The following is a 14,086-nucleotide window of genomic DNA, read 5'->3' on the forward strand; positions in this document are numbered from 1 at the left end:
GTACGTGCGAGTCGTACCCCCACCTGTGTATGTACACCCCTGTATGTGTCTAACCCCCCGTGTATGTACACCCCTGTATGTGTCGTACCCCCCGTGTATGTACACCCCTGTACGTGTCGAACCCCCGTGTATGTACACCCCTGTACATGTCGTACCCCCCGTGTATGTACACCCCTGTACGTGTCGTACCCCCGTGTATGTACACCCCTGTACGTGTCGAACCCCCCGTGTATGTACACCCCTGTACGTGTCGTACCCCCGTGTATGTACACCCCTGTACGTGTCGAACCCCCCGTGTATGTACACCCCTGTACGTGTCGAACCCCCCGTGTATGTACACCCCTGTACGTGTCGTACCCCCGTGTATGTACACCCCTGTACGTGTCGAACCCCCCGTGTATGTACACCCCTGTACGTGTCGAACCCCCCGTGTATGTACACCCCTGTACGTGTCGTACCCCCGTGTATGTACACCCCTGTACGTTCGAGTCGTACCCCCACCCGTGTATGTACGGTGCGTACCCCCAGCGCTGGGGGTACGCACCGTACATACACGGGTGGGGGTACGACTCGAACGTACAGGTGTGTACATACATGGGGGGTACGACACGTACATGGGTTTACATACATGGGGGTTCGACACGTACAGGGGTGTACATACACGGGTGGGGGTACGACTCAAACATACAGGGGTGTACATACACGGGGGTACGACACGTACAGGGGTGTACATACACGGGGGTACGACACGTACAGGGGTGTACATACACGGGGGGGTTCGACACATACAGGGGTGTACATACACGGGGGGTTCGGCGCGTACTCACGGGGGCTGGGGGGGGTACGGCGCGTACCTGGCCCCCTACTCTGGTCGTTTTGCGGGCGTACTTCGCTTTTCCGGCACTTTTTGGGTGCCGTAAAAATATTGCCGTAAAAACCCCCCGTGTATGTACACCCCTGTACGTGTCGAACCCCCCATTATGTACACCCCTGTACGTTCGAGTCGTACCCCCACCCGTGTATGTACACCCCTGTACGTTCGAGTCGTACCCCCACCCGTGTATGTACACCCCTGTACGTGCGAGTCGTACCCCCACCCGTGTATGTACACCCCTGTACGTGTCGAACCCCCCGTGTATGTACACCCCTGTACGTGTCGTACCCCCGTGTATGTACACCCCTGTACGTGTCGAACCCCCGTGTATGTACACCCCTGTACATGTCGTACCCCCGTGTATGTACACCCCTGTATGTGTCGTACCCCCCCGTGTATATACACCCCTGTACGTGTCGAACCCCCCGTGTATGTACACCCCTGTACGTGTCGTACCCCCGTGTATGTACACCCCTGTACGTGTCGAACCCCCCGTGTATGTACACCCCTGTACGTGTCGTACCCCCGTGTATGTACACCCCTGTACGTGTCAAACCCCCCGTGTATGTACACCGCTGTACGTGTCGTACCCCCGTGTATGTACACCCCTGTACGTTCGAGTCGTACCCCCACCCGTGTATGTACGGTGCGTACCCCCAGCGCTGGGGGTACGCACCGTACATACACGGGTGGGGGTACGACTCGAACGTACAGGGGTGTACATACACGGGGGTACGACACGTACATGGGTTTACATACACGGGGGTTCGACACGTACAGGGGTGTACATACACGGGTGGGGGTACGACTCAAACGTACAGGGGTGTACATACACGGGGGTACGACACGTACAGGGGTGCTCATACACGGGGGTACGACACGTACAGGGGTGTACATACACGGGGGGGTTCGACACATACAGGGGTGTACATACACGGGGGTTCAGCGCGTACTCACGGGGGCTGGGGGGGGGGTACGGCGCGTACCTGGCCCCCTACTCTGGTCGTTTTGCGGCGTACTTCGCTTTTCCGGCACTTTTTGGGTGCCGTAAAAATATTGCCGTCCGGACTGCTGTCGGTTCGAATCGTACTTCCTGGGTCGTGAAACGCTGCCTGACAGCGTCCCGACGTCACGTCGGCGCATTCCCGGATCACATTAGTATGTATATTTTCGTCGGACGGTGTTTTTTACGATTCGTACGGAAATGGTGTTTCCGTGCGAATCGTAATTCCATGTTTGTAAAGTTTTACGACCGGGTACGAGTCGGACGGAGAAAGCGCTCCGACCGACGGTTCGTACCCGGTTTTTCCAGGATCGTAATCGGCACCTATATGTTTATATTTACAAATTTTTTCATTACTTTTGCAACATTTGTGTATATTTTTTGTTACAAATAATCAACAACAAATTAAGCAAACCTTTTTGTAAATATTTTTTAAAATGTATATATATTATAATATTAATTACTATATATTTCTTCATTTTGTCAAACATTTGTGTAACATTTTTTGGAAGTGAATATATTTTTTACATATATTTTTAGAATCATATTGTGTTATATTGACTTCAAAGCTACATAATATTTTTTCCAATTTTTATTTGGTGTCCAATTAGATTTTTTCATCTATCCCTGTTTTTGTTTGCACGCATTTGAAGAGAGAAGCTTGCATTTGGTAGCTACGGTTATCGGTTAAGGTTAGTTTTTTTTAAAATAATTTTTAATTTTAGTTAATTTAATATTAGAGGTAGTTAGGTTTTCTATATTGTTTGCATTGTCTTTTTGTGCATTTTAATATGTTGTGTAATACATAGTTACAGTTATATGTTTACTACCATGATAACCTTTAAGGCTTTGCGATGTGTAGTATATTATGAGCTCATTATGATAGCCATCACATTAAGATTTACCCACCGCCATATTAGGATGGCGGTGGGTATCGTGGCGGACGCAAAGGGCCCCATTAGTATGGCGGGTGGACTTTGTCCGCCCGCCATATCCTCTGGAAACGGGACCGCCCGCTAAGGGTGCGGCGGTCCGCACTCCCGATTAGCATGCACCCGCCACACTGGCGGGCGCATGGCGCATCTACAACATTGCGGCGGGCGGTGCAAAGAGCACCGCCCGCCGCAATGCCACAAAGGCAGCCTGTGCCTTTCAATGCATAACGTGACAGGCACCACGCGTCTGACGGGCGGTCCCAATCACCGCTAAGTGGCCGGCAGACAAAGTCCGTTGGTTATGTTTTGATTAGTATGTGTAGAGTTATTTTAGTAGTTCTAAGTGTAATATCTAGGCCTTCATTATGATCTTACATTGAAAGTCTCTGACCTTAGGTTGGAGGCTTTCTGACAGAAACAGTCAGTTTCACTTTTGACCGGCTGATATAATACTGCCGGTCTGAAGTGAAACCGGCCGGTTATTCACGCTGGCCTTTGATGGGCTCCATGAACCTGTTGCCCAATCGGAACTTGCATGTAATTTATATGTATGGCGTTTTACGCCATTTGTATTACGATGCACTCTTTCGGTCAGGGTTTTTTAATATGCGGCATTCACATATGGAAAGCCTGTTGGAAACTGGCTTCACCCTGCGGCCTACGTTTTGTGTTTAAGTGGATACCTAGGATTCCCACTTGTTGATCCCTGCACTGTGTAGCAAGCACCCTGTGTTTCCTGGCACACGGTGCAGGGATGAACTCCACCTCCTATTTCCCTATGAGAGCTTGTCCTATGGCCAATGTAATGCCGTAGCACATGCTCCTATATTGCAATGTGATAATGCAAATGCACAGCACCATGTCTGGTTTTATCTTGTTTGTTCATGTTTCGCGATGGTGTTGTACACCATAATCAGTCCTTTAATTTTATTAATATATTTATGTGTAGGAGGTTTTTTTTTTAACTGGTGGAATTTTTCCTGATCTTTTGTTCCAGGGATGATGAGGTTACCATTTTTTAAAGGAAATATGGACTTTTCTTTTATAAATTTATAAATATTTTAAAAAAAATTTAAATTTTTGCTTTCCTGAAGTATTTCTTTCTTTTGATCTATTTTTCATGTATTTTTATCTTTAGATGCTATCGATGATTATATCTTTAGCTTTAATTTTTTCTAATTTGTATTTCCCAATTATTTTTTTTGTGTGCAAATTACAAAATAAAAGAAGAGCGGAAAGAGTGTCCACCCCTGCCTTGTGCTACAAAGGAGAGCAAAAAAGGTGGATGAGAAGCACCCACAGGTCACTCAGGCCATAAAGCACTGTAGATTCATGTTATCAAAGTACAACTCCCTTAGGCCCATGACCTCCATAATCCATAACGGTAAGTCCGCTTTATAAATTTCAACGCCTTCTTGCTTTCAAGAGAGACAACCACCTTCTCATCCTCATTGTTCTGCGTCTCCAACAGTCGATGGGAGTTTGTCCTAATATGATTCACTGAAGTGTGATCATGCATTAACATTACCTGTGGTGATGAAATATTAATGGAATATAGACCTTGAGTCTATTGGGCAAAACCTTCACCACAATCTTCATATCTGCATTTATGAGTGATATCTGTTTGTATTTTGCTAATTGAAGTGGGTCACAACCATGTTCTGTAAATTAATGCAGGTTCAGACCAAATTTAGAGGTCCATTAGGATGTAGGGCATAAAAAACACCCCGAGCACCATGGAAGCAGAAAACAACCGCCCGCCGGTCCCGTGGGAAAACCGGCAGACAAATTAGCATTAACCGCCAAAAAAAACCGCCTGCGGCGGTACTTGTTCCAGAATAACCACCCGTAGCGGGCAGAGATGGCCAAAATCCGTCCGCGGCGGTCGGAATCGTGGCGGAAAAACAACAACCCACCGCAAGTATAGTGGAGACAGCACCCCAGAAATTAGTATATCCCCGACAGTGCTTGCCATACTGCATCCAGAGAGTCTCACAGGAGTAGCCGGGGGAGTGGAGGCTGGTAAGTACAAACAAATGACTACCGCCACTCTGCTATGTACTGTCTTGGACAACTACAAAGCTACACCACCTAGGACACACACCATCCATCTGCACCCCACACTCACAAAAACATGGCTCACAGATCCAACATACACCCACTCCCATTCCCCACAAACATAGCTAACAACATAACCATGGGGGCATGTGTACAGGCAGACAGCACTACAACAACCACCAGGCCTCCTTTCCCAGACCTGAGCAGGATGGATCCCTCCCCCACCCCACCCAGGAGCAGTTGGAGGCCATTGCAGTACAACAAACAAACTTACATCTTTACAATGAGGGTGTCTGGGGGTGGAGGGCCTGCACTACTACTTCCACCATGCCCCCTGTCCCACACCTCAGCAGGATGGAGCACTCCTCCACCCCACCCAGAAGCATGTGTCAGCCATTACACAACCCTCATCAAACTTACAGGTAGCTAGCCATCTTCCCTGGGAGGGTGTTTGTGGCTGGGAGTGCTGTACTACTACTCCCAACATTCCCTGTGCACCACACCTCAGCAGGATGGATCCCTCCCCCACCCCACCCAGGAGCAGTTGGAAGCCATTGCAGTACAACAAACAAACTCACAGGTAGGTAGCCAGTACGTGCACCCACACATTTTCCCCAAATTAAATGGTGCCTGATGACAACACCAGCCCTCACATTGCACAAAGAGCCATACCTACCCATTGCCAAGCACAGTGTGCACACAGGTAAGCCAAGGAAACTGTCACAACCACCAAAGTGTGACACACCAATGTACAAGTAGAAGAAAGCCTGGGCACATTCATGCACAGCAACTAGTTATATGTGCATCACCATAGGGCAAGTGAAACAAGGACCATTCTCAAAATATGAAAGCATGTGTGGTGGCACAAATCAAGATATGCACATGACAGGACAAAAGGATGCAGGAGATGACCATGGCCAATCCATGGCCAGATGTGACGTCTGCTAGGTCAGACTACTAAACCATGAGTCCACAATTAAACACATGTTGTGCCAGGCCCTAGATGGCAACAAGCCCCAGTAAACCTCAATTGGACACGGTTCGCATGGTATGCCCTGACACCTTGCACCATGGACTAGTAATGCTTGTACCACTGTATCATGTCACGGAGCACAGTACTGAACACAGTCAACAATGTGATGATATGTCAATGGTGCATTGTACAAAATGTGAATGACACACAGCTAACCCATAGCTTGATGGTTGCGGCCAGCCCATCTGGTGTGCCAGGGAGCAACAGGTCCCAGGACCCTAGCGTCACCCCCACCACATCTGCGGCAACAACAACTACACAGCAGACCCCTGCTGTCACGGCCTTTGCAGCCACAGCCACCACCACCAGTGCTGCCGGCAACTCCCTCCCTGTCCCAGAGGATGCCCTGCACACACCACCCATGGAGGAGGGCAGGGAGAGGATGCGGGTGCCCACAGTGGTGAGGCAACAGGTCCGTGGCAGCAGGGCAGGTGGGAGGGGCAGAGTCAGCCAGGGACACCAGGAGGCTGGGACCCACTCCCTGGAAACACATCACCAGAGTCCTGGGCGCATACAAACAGGCCCAGGGACGAACGGGCTGGTCGGACAATCTGTTGCACAACCTCATCCTGCTGATGAGGTCCATCGACAGACACATGGGGCAAATCGTGGACCTCTTGGGCCAGCAAGTGGTGGTAGTGAGGGACAGGCAGGCGCCCCAGACAACATCTCCGCCTCCCTCTGGTGGGCTGCACACTGACAGTTCACCATCCTCCCCTGCGCCCACAGAGAGGAGTGAGTCCTCAGACCCCATTGGCCCTGCAGCAGGGCCCCCCCTACCAAACAACAAAGGGGCCATCCCAAGAAGACCCTGGGAGTATCTGGAGGCAAAGCACCTGCCAGACGCAAGTCACGGAGCCAGCCATGATGGCAACCCTCTCCACCACTGCATTGTCTCTTTGGACTGTCCTACCCCACACCGCCTTGTGAATGGCATCTGCCTGTTGGACTGGGTCACCACAGCAATGTGGTGACTACTCGACCATCTCATCTACCATGACTGTCAACTCACTCCCCCCAATGGAAATATACACCCCCCTTGCATCTCACCATAGTAAATAAAATATCCTCACACACATGTTGTTGTGTCTGCTCTGTCTTTTTTGCAGGGTGTACAGTCTTCAACATGATCACAATGTACCCGGACCATGGGCTGTATGTAGGCAAGGAGAACTCGAAGGCACCTAGGGAAACACAACAGAAAAACTGTCACTGGTCTGGGTGTGGCATCACAGACATCACACAAGCCCTAACACCAGGATAACCCAACATGCACATGTCACAATGGCCCCCAAGTGTCAACATACACGTCCCGTTGATGTTCCCAAATGACATGTCCTAGAAACATTTCCAACCACCACTGAGTCTACAACTGGCTGATGCTACAATTCTCACATGCCCCTTCACGACAACAGCAATCACATCAGACAATGAGTATGTTGCATATTGCCACCCACCGTCAAGTGAAGGAGCGGGTGATGAGCTGTTCATGCAGATCAACACCTTCTTCCTCTCCACTGTCCTCATCACTGGACACGGCTTGGTTTGCAGGCTGGGGCCTTGGCTTCTCACCATCATCCAGGAGCAGGGGAATCTCCCTGCGAATTGCTAGCTTGTGGAGCATGCAGCATGCAACAACAATCTGACGCACCTTCCCGGGCGAGTATGGCAGTGCACCTCCGGTCTTGTCCAGGCACCGGAAACGTGACTTGAGCAGGCCAAAAGTGCGCTCCACCACACGACGTGTCCTCCCATGGGCCTCATTGTAGCGGACTTCAGCCAGGGACCTGGGATTCCGCAGTGGGCTCAGCAACCAGGGACGGTTGGGAAATGCAGAGTCACCTAGGTATGACAAACACAAATAGACATTGCAATGTCGCAGAGTCTCAGGGGAGCAGGTCACACACACAGCATGCCACACGACTAGGTATCCATGCACGCTCTGGAAGAAGATTAGCCATCAGCTGGGGCACTATGCTGTTCCTCAGGATGTAGGAGTCGTGGGCCGAGCCTGGGAATTTGGCACACACCTGCGAGATGGTCATATCTGCCATGCACACCACCTGCACATTGATGGAGTGGTAATGCTTGCGATTGCGGTAAATGTGCTCACTTGCCTGTGGTGGCACAAGAGCGACATGGGTGCAATCAATGGCCCCAACAACATTGGGGATGTGTCCAAGGGGATAGAAGTCTCCCTTCACAGCTGGCAATTCAGCACCCCAGGGGAAATGGATGTATCTGTCCTTGTATAGCATCATGGCGGACGGTACATCACGCAGCACCATGATGAACATTGGTTGTGACATCCCACCAGCACTGGCCGCAGTCTCCTGGAACGATCCTGTTTCAAAAAAATGCAGGGCTGCCATCACCTTATAAGCAGGGGTGAAAGCTGTTAGATATCTCCTGCGTGGCTGCAGGTGGGGCTCCAACAGATCACAAAGGGTCTGCAGGGTGGCTCTGTCCAGGCGGCATTTGCGTATGATCGCAACATCCTCCATGTCCTCCAGCATCGTCAAGTGATGAATCAGATTTGGCCTCCTCCTATTGGAGTTGATAGTGGACACATGTCAATACAATACACCAAGAGATGTGCACAGCATGTCACGTTCTGGATGACACAACGACAACAATGACTGACATATAGAGTGACTAACAGACCACCTCACATGGAGGGACACCTTCAGCTACACAAAGGGCACACGTGTCAACTTACACAGGACAAGTACCTCACACACCACCTTTAGCTATGTGAATGCACATATGGATATGGCCACAGTACACATGTGCACGCCTGGGAGTCTAGCATCCAGCATATGTGTAACTAATCAAACCCACTGTCTCCTACCTAGCTGCTCTACCGGTCACAACTTGATGCGTCATTGCAACCTGGCACACATCCACCACACAATGACCACCGTCGGCACTGTAATGATGAATGTGTTCATGAGCAGACATGAGAGGCAATGCTAATTAGATCAACATTCATCGAAACGAGTATTGCTGTGATTGTCACTGGACCTCAACACATTGACATGTGTACACATTGTACAGTCCAGCACTACACTGGCCTGCCTACACCAACATCAAATCCTCAAGTGACATGTGAGTGGGTACAGACAAATGTACGTTACACACACACAAACATGGCATGTGTAGCCATCAGTGGAGTAAATTGAACATTGGCATTGTGTGCACAATGATGTGCCATTAAACATGTTGGCACTATGCACTGTTGATGTGTAACAGATGGCCATCACCATTGCATGGCACCCATATCACGGTAGCTACTGCCTGGCACCGGTGGTGTGTCACCAGCACCCCCATTCACACCAGTGCAAAAGTCATAGGCATGGAGACATGTGGAAATGGCAGTTTGCATGCTCCGCCGCCAGAATGGCAGTGCCTTGTGTCAATGCATGGCATCCATATCGCGGCAGCTACCGCCTGGCACCAGTGGTGTGGCACCAGCATCCCCATTCACACCAGTGTAGTAGTCATAGGGACAGTTGCTCCAGTTGACTAGTTTTGTCAGTGTCCTTATTGAATAAAGTTCTTTTGCTTTGTCTAAATGGTTTACTGTGCCACATGGTCTGTATGGCACTTCAACATGTTCAATGTTTGGGCTCACTTGCTCTCTTTTTTTCAGTGGTGACAGGGTCTTCAGTTCTTCTTGGCCCAGATACTTGTGGTGGCAATGGTGTCAATTTCGAATGTTTTGCAGTAGTCATTTACTTGATTAGTTCATGTTGACTCTATTGTACACATGTCAGGTTGGGGGGCACTGCCAGCACAGGATGGGTTTCTGCACAAAGTATTAGAGGCAGGCCGTCCAGGGTCATCTTGTGTGTGTTCTTCCTATATGTGTGCCCAGTGGTGTATGTGTGTGGTTATCTTGAGTAGTGTGCAGTGTGAAGGGGGTGAGTTTGTGGGGAGTGTTGATGTGTGCATGCCTCTGCAATGTCAACTACACACATGTGTCACCCGGGAGTTGTGTGCCTGTTGTTTTGATTGTTCATCCCTTTGGATGTGGTTGTATGCCCACGTGTGAGTTGTATGTTGTGCACTGTGCAGTGTGTTGGTGTGTCCTTGCAGTTCTGTCTGACTCCTACTTGTTGTTTTTGTCACTTGTGAGTATGTAGAGGGTGTTACTGACAATTCAGTGTTGTGTTTTCTTTCACATCCCTGTGTCTGGTGTCTGTTTGTGGGGTCTGTGCAGACCTGCTGCTCCACACTGCCATTGTGGTTGTGTTTTCCCATGCCTTGCTGTCCCATGGTGCCTTCTTGCCTCCAGTGTGGCATGTTGTGTGTGTTGTCATGCCATCCCCTATCTGTGCTTCAGCTGCGTACCCATTGTGGGTCTCCACTCCCTCTCTTTGTGTATGGTACACTACTGCCATGTCCCCTACTGACATGCAGTACACTTCACTTCGGTGTGAACTGTCCCCTTTGTTTGTATGTGTGTGTGCCTCCCCATGACTTCATTTGTGCCACTGTGCTTTGTGGTGCAGTTCTTTGTCCAGGGTCAATGTGTCACTCAGTGCATTTCCCCAATGGGTCATGTGTGATGTTCTGGTGCTGTTTGTCAGTAATTGTTGCTGATATGCAGTTCAACAGTGTGTGCTGGCCAGTCCTGTGGTCAAGTTGTTTCAACCTTTGTGTCCCAGACTTGTGCATTTATTGGGTGTTGTGTTGTATGTATGTGTGTTGTTTGTGTAATTGCTTCTCTTCCTGGGTGTCCTGCGCTGTATGGTGTTGTGTGGGTTGCTGTTTAGTCACTGATGTCTGTGTGTGTATGGTATGCTTGCTGTGCACACACAGCTTGTTGTGCTTGCTGTGCTGTGTGTATGTTGCCTTGTTATTGCCTGTTGTGCATTCCCTGATGTTGTGCTAAGTTTGCTATGTGATTGTTGTGCCTGTGCATCTGTTGTTTGTTTGCTGTGGCTGTGTTGTTTGCACTGGTGTTGTGTGCTGCTGGTGTGAGGGGGGTATGTGTGTAGATTCTTACTGGTGTTTGTCAGTCCTGAGGTGTTTAGATGGTCCCTGTGTGTAGTGCTGCTTGTGTACTCCTGTGAAGTAGTTATATCATATGTATGTGTGGCTGTTCCCAGTTTGACTTCAGGGCCTTCCTTTCATCCTTGTGCCTATACATGGTTTGCCTTGCTGTCTCCCTGTGTGGTTGCACTGAGCTGTCTGTGGTTTGATTTCACTGACTGTGCCAGCCATGTGTGCTTTGATGGTGTGAGGGTGTTGTGCTCTGTTCCTTGTGTTGATGTGATGTACACATGCTTGTTGTGTGTCTCCATGGCCTTCCATTTGTGTGCAGCCCACTTTGATTTCCCTATTTATTGTGCTCCATTGCTGTTGGCATGTGGGAGTATGTATGTGTGTGTGTCAGTCTGTGATATGTATGTGTGACTGTGCAGGCTGTGTGTCCATTTGGATGTTGGTTCCTTGTATGTGTTCATTTGTTGTTTGTCCTCATTGATATTTCCCTGAGTGTGGTGTTGTGTGTGTTTCCCTGGCTACTGTGATGTGTGTTGTGTGTTCCTGTGCAGCCACTCCTGCATTGTGTGTCTCCATGATTGTTTGTTGTGTGGTGCAGAGTGTGTATTGCCCTTGCTTGTTGTTGTGCATGGGGTGCACAGTAGGGGCACATGGCATGTGCCTTCATGGGGTGTGCTAGTGTGTGGTGGGAGGGGGTGTGGCCCTGTGGTCTTTGTGCCTTGCCCATGCCTGGCACTGCCTTATGCATTGCGCATGTATTTGCTTGTGTTCGCCGCTGCGGTGACGTGGCCGGGACATTGCTGCATGGTGGCGGTAGCTGTGTGTCCAGGATGCAGCGGGGTGTATTTGTGGCAGGTGGCTGATGTGTGGGTTCCCTTGTGGATGTGTCCCTATCCCCCCTACGGTGTCTGATGTGGATTTGGAACCTGTGTCAGGCCGTGGGTTGTGTGTTGTGTTATTGCGTACCTGCGCCGTCGTCCGTGGTGGTCCATGAGTTCCTGGTGATGTAGCAGGTACAGCACCGGAAAGACGTGTAGGGCTGGGTCCATGGCGATCATGACCGGGACTCTGGTTTCCGCTGTCGAGTTTCCGCCGTCTCTGGTTGGGCGGTGTCTCTGCTGTGGTGCGTCTGCTTGCTTGAGTCATCCTAATTTGTGGAGCGGGCGGACTTCATTCTGCAAGGCGGAGGGTCTCCATTGGCTCCCACCACCGCGGTGGCGGGCGCACTTTGATGGCGGTGCGCGTCGCACCGCAGCGGTCGAGAATTGGCCTATGTTTGGCCATACTAATATGGTGAGCATGATGTCCACTGCTAGTGGGCGGAAAAAGGCATTTTTCCGCACTGCCAGCGCGGCGGTAGTCCCACCGCCCTACATCCTAATGGACCCCTGAGCGCCCTCAATTGAAATACGGAAGTTGTAGTACAAACCAAGGATGTCGGTCAGTAAGCCTCCGATGAGTGGTCGAAGGCTTACTGACCAACATCCAAATCATGATCCATGTGTCCATTTTTTCAATGTTTGATATTGTTTATTTCTTAAAATATTTTCACATTATTTTTAATCTATGTTAAATAAATATATGTTGTATATATTATTATCTAATATATATTTTGCAAACATTATAGTGCATTAATTAGTTTGTATTTATTTTTATTTATAACAATTGCTTTGACATTAAATAATATTATATTTGTCAATACTATTATTTAATATATAACTAGAATCAAAAATACAGTTTTATAAAGACTAATTTAGAAAGTCATTTTTCTATACATAATTATATTTTTGTGATATTTTCAATTATTTTTTCATTTTGAAATAGTTGTGTATTTTTTTACAATAAATTACCCAAACTAATTCGAATATATAGTAAAAAAGATTTTGTGTATTATAATATTAATTACTATATTTTGTACAATTGTTTCAAACATTTGTATAACATTTTTAACAATTTTTACAATCAAACACATTTTGGACACATACATTTTTAGAATATTATTGTTTTATATTAACTTCAATGGTACACATTCTATTTTCTAATTTAATTATGTTTTAATATTTTTATAAGTTGATTTTTTCATCTATACCTATTATTGTTTGGGCGCTTCTGGAAAGAGAAGTGTGCATTTGGGAGCTGCATCTCAATGGTTAAGGTAAGTTTTTTAAAAATAATTTTTAAGGAAATTTAAGAGTAGAGGCAAGGTAGTTCGCTTTTGAATATGGTTTGTATTGTCCCCTTTTGGATCTTGATATGTGGTGTAGTGCGTTGGTAATTATATGTGTAGTACCATGAAAACGTTGTAGGTTTAGTGATATGTAGTATCATTATCATCAGAATACTTTATTCGACAACTTAATGCCTTGAAAGTGATCAAATCGTACAACAATACATTTCATTTACATAAAAAAAAAAGCTAAAGTATTCCGGATATCAAACCCTATAACCATGATCTAAAAGTACCATATAAAATGAAACGTTATAAAATACAATGTGCAAATGAGCAGGTTCATTCAAATACAAATGGTCCATATTTTTTCCTAAAATCTGCCATAGATATTATATAAAAATCAAGTACAAGGAAGCCTGCACAGACAAATTCCAAGGGGGTTCCGGTATGAATATTTCTAATGTCAAAACCGGAGCCAAGAGCTGATATGTAATAAGGTGCCAACCGTTTTATGAAATGTAAGACACGATAGCAGCTGAGACGGATTTAAAGAATCCCTAATAATGGCATTCCCAATATCGGGCCAGAAGGCCACGATCTAAAGTGCATATAGTGCGTGGCAATGTATAAAATGCAGAGTACTAGAGAGTGAACTCATTCAGGTATTGTAATCCCATATTTATGACTCATAGTAGGTCTAAAAATAAAAACATAGAGAAATAAAAATCAAGACATAATGACTAATTGGAAGCCAACTTTTTCCTACACCTGGTGGCTCCAACTGAAGAAAAAAACAAAAAAAACAATTGAAGGTACAATGAAATACAGTAAGGGCGGCCTTACTTTAACGACAGTATTAAGTAAGACAATCACAGGGACTTTACAAATATGCATATATCTAGTTTTTAGCTCGTGATAAAACAATCCTAAAAGCGACCTTGACTGACAATCATCACCTCCTTCTCTTTCGCGGATTGCCCAGGACCAACTCAGAAACTTGGCG

Source organism: Triturus cristatus, chromosome 1_1 (genome assembly GCF_964204655.1).
Source record: "Triturus cristatus chromosome 1_1, aTriCri1.1, whole genome shotgun sequence".
Classification (NCBI taxonomy): Eukaryota; Metazoa; Chordata; class Amphibia; order Caudata; family Salamandridae; genus Triturus; species Triturus cristatus.